The following is a 3,618-nucleotide window of genomic DNA, read 5'->3' as shown; positions in this document are numbered from 1 at the left end:
GCATATGGTCTGTTTAATACCATGGTTTTTATAATAGCAATTCTCTGTGATTTTCTAGCCACCTCTGACACTCTTCGAGGGAGGATTCCCTGTTCTGAGACCACATGAAGTTCATGTGGCCACTTCCTAGCAAGTGCGGGAGAGATTAGGACTCAGGTGTCAGTTCTCTTAACACAAATGGGACACTGCTGCCCCTCCTCGCCCCTGGTCTGTTTAATACCATGGTTTTTATAATAGCAATTCTCTGTGATTTTCTAGCCACCTCTGACACTCTTCGAGGGAGGATTCCCTGTTCTGAGACCACATGAAGTTCATGTGGCCACTTCCTAGCAAGTGCGGGAGAGATTAGGACTCAGGTGTCAGTTCTCTTAACACAAATGGGACACTGCTGCCCCTCCTCGCCCCTGTGCCACATCGGGACAGCTCATTTCTGTGTCCCTGGTGTAACCACGAAGGGGGTGAATTAAAAAGCAGAATCCACTGCTCTTTCCTAGGAAGCTGAGCACAGCGGAGACAGCCCCCAATCCACATAGTAGCAGTAACAATCTTCATTAGCTGGAGCTTTTACTATGCACTACAGCTTTCAGAACTGAATGAATGAGTTTTTGTCCTTTCCTCCTGGGAGGTGGCACCCTAGAGAAACTGAGGCACAGAGAGCTTACAGAGACCCAACAAAGGTTCAGAGGAAAGCAGATTTAACCCAGGTAGGCTTGCTTCTCAGAATTTTCTACACTGCTTCCAAACCGAGAGTGCGGGATTTGTGGACACACGAAATGAGAAATGGCCAGTGGCCATGATGGGATGCTCTTGGAAGGCAACTCCTCTCCTCCGTCCGTGATGGGGGACACAGTGACTTCCAGCGATGAAAGCTCTCTTGGACCTGAGATATGGCCAGGAATCAACAGTAAGGGAAGTGTACCCCTCAGCCATAGTGACAAGATTTTGTCTTCAAAATACAGCATTTAAACTCTCAGGCATTGAGGCTGGGGCGGTTGCTCAAAGGCAGCGAGCTTGCCTGGCATGTGGGAGGCTTTGGGTGCAAAATCAGATGGTGCTAATATCTGTGGTGGCTCTCAATGGTTGTCTTTAGGATCGGTTGCTGATCCTTTGTAAATTCTCACACACACACACTGAGCTATCAATATCTTTCATTCCTTAATGTCGTTCAAAGGGTGGTCCTGGGACCACTTGCACGAGAATAACCAGGGTCCAGGGATGACTTGTGAAATGAGGCTGACACTGTCCACTCCCTCTCTGCACTGAATTACAGTCTGGGAGGCTGGAGCCTACAAATCCGGCCTTAACCAAACACCCGGTTCATTTTTATGCATAGTAAGTAAAGGCTGGGAACAGCTACCTCACAGACGAATTATATACGCCATGTCTAGAACTATATATTAGGTTTTCTCCCCTTTCTCGTCCACTTAAACATTTAAAATTCATCCCTTGACTGCTTTGAGAGTGAGGGGAAACAATTTTCTAGAGATTTGCAATCCAGACTACTCAACCTTGGGATTTGCTCAGCTTCTGGAATCCTGCTAAACCCTTCACTTAGAGACTGTTCACTTTCCAAATGTCTTTTATCAAAGAGACCAGCTAACCCCTCAGCACCACACCAAGCTGGAGAGTGGATGAGGGAGAATATTTGGTGTATCCAGGTGCTTCCTATGAAGGAACCAAGTGTTCTTTGAACCAGAGATGGGAAAGCCCTGACACTTTCCTCTCTCCTCTGAATTGAAGGCTTTTGCAGGACTAGCTGACAGATGCCTCCTCACAGACCCAAGCTTCTGATAAAACTGCTGGTTGACCGTCAGTCCCAACATACGATGTTTGGCAAGCAGCAGAGATTTGCTAAAGGCAGTTGTTCCAGGCTCTTCCGTGTTTCTGCTGGCCAAGAAACACGCTGTTTTGAGCATTACAGTGGACAGTCAGTCAACTCAGTTGAGACTTTGCTAAAGGCTTTTCTTCAGCATTGACTTAAAGAATGATGGACTCAGAATTACATAGCTCCTGGCTATCCTACCATCAGCTCTGCCTTGCGCTGTGACTATCAACTTTCAGAAGGAGGCAGGCAGTGATAGTGAGCTCACCTTTCACCTCGTCTGCTTTTTCTGAGGTATTTTGTATATTTCAGCAGCAAACCCAAACTGCATCTTCAGCTTTATCCCTGTTTCTTATAAGGGAAGAGCCTCTATACAATTGGATAAATTTTGGCTTTTCCTCATTGTGAATTTGAATCCTTTTCTATTTCTATAACAATTTATAAACATTTAAAAAATCTAAAAATTCATTTAACGCTAGCACAGTTTAGTTCCAGTTCTTTATTTTTTCTCACCCTTTGTAAGAACCTGAAGAGCTGAGTGATCACTGAGCACCTGTAATATTCCAGACATTGTTTGGATATTTTCTCAGTTCTTCTGCAAAACCCCTGGGGTTTTATGCCCCTCCATTTTACCCGGGAGGTCAGGGAAGTTTTGGACCTGGGGGGTCAGTTGCCCTTATTCTGACTCTGATTATCCAGTTTATGTAAATTCCCCTTAGAGAACACATTTTTATCACCCTTTGATTGAATTCTTTAAAAAGTGTAATTATTAATGTATGTTACTCTACACATTCAGGGGTCCCACTGTGACGTCCCCATACATAAGCCTATGATGTTTTGACCATATCCACCCTCCCGTATCCCCTCACCCTCCGTCCTCTTCCTGGTCCCCTCCTGCTTGCCCGGTAGTCTCTCTCCTGCTCTGAGGTCTTTTGTTTGTTTGTGTCACGCATGAGAGAAGACATGCGGTACTTGTCTTTTCTGTGTCTGGTTTATCCTGCTGACTGACTTCTGACAGCTGTCCAGGCTCAGAAATATACCCTGGGCCCTCGGATGTCCTCAGAACAGGATCGTTCTTACTCTACCGGTGAGGGAGCAGTTCTCCCACTGACTGCATTGGGCCTGGAGCCCCCTCACACTCCTGTGTGCTCTTCCTGGGTCGGAAGGTTCTCTGGATCTTTCTACACAGAGGACGGATTGGTCAGCTTTCCAGGCACGGAGACAAATTGCCTGACAGGCACGACTTAAAGGAAGAGAGGTGTATTTTGGTTCACCGTTTCAGTCCGTGGTCGTCTGGCTCCAAGGAGAACATCATGGTGGAAGGCGTGGTGGAGCAAAACTGCTAAACTCATGGTGACAAGGAAGTAGAGCACAGGTGAAGAGGAGAGTGAGAAATGTACCTTCCAAATATGCGCAGCCCCAGTCACCCAGCTCTTCATACTGGCTCCGCGTCCTCACCACGTACGCCACTGTTTTCATCAGCCTCAGAGCCATCTAATGATGAGCATAGCGCCCCTGTGATCCAATTCCCCTCCTGGAGCCTCTGAATCCAGACATTGACAAGGTTACCTGACACAGAGGATTCTTGCAGGTTGAAATATCCCGTAAAGAGCATCTCCCCTCTTCTTTACAGGCATCTCACACAGTCAAAAACAAAGTAGCAACAAAAGTAACACGGAAGCAAATGGAACAAAACTTGTACTCAGTGTGACTTTCTTAGCATTAACCCAGGGAGATCAAAAGGAAAGGAATATTTCTTTATCTCTGTGGCTTTTGTCAAAGGCTGAGGTCTGCAA

Source organism: Fukomys damarensis, unplaced genomic scaffold (assembly GCF_012274545.1).
Source record: "Fukomys damarensis isolate Sample0158 unplaced genomic scaffold, DMR_v1.0_HiC HiC_scaffold_16, whole genome shotgun sequence".
In the NCBI taxonomy this organism is placed as follows: Eukaryota; Metazoa; Chordata; class Mammalia; order Rodentia; family Bathyergidae; genus Fukomys; species Fukomys damarensis.
The sequence above is the reverse complement of the archived record's forward strand: the minus strand, read 5'-3'. Positions refer to the sequence as shown.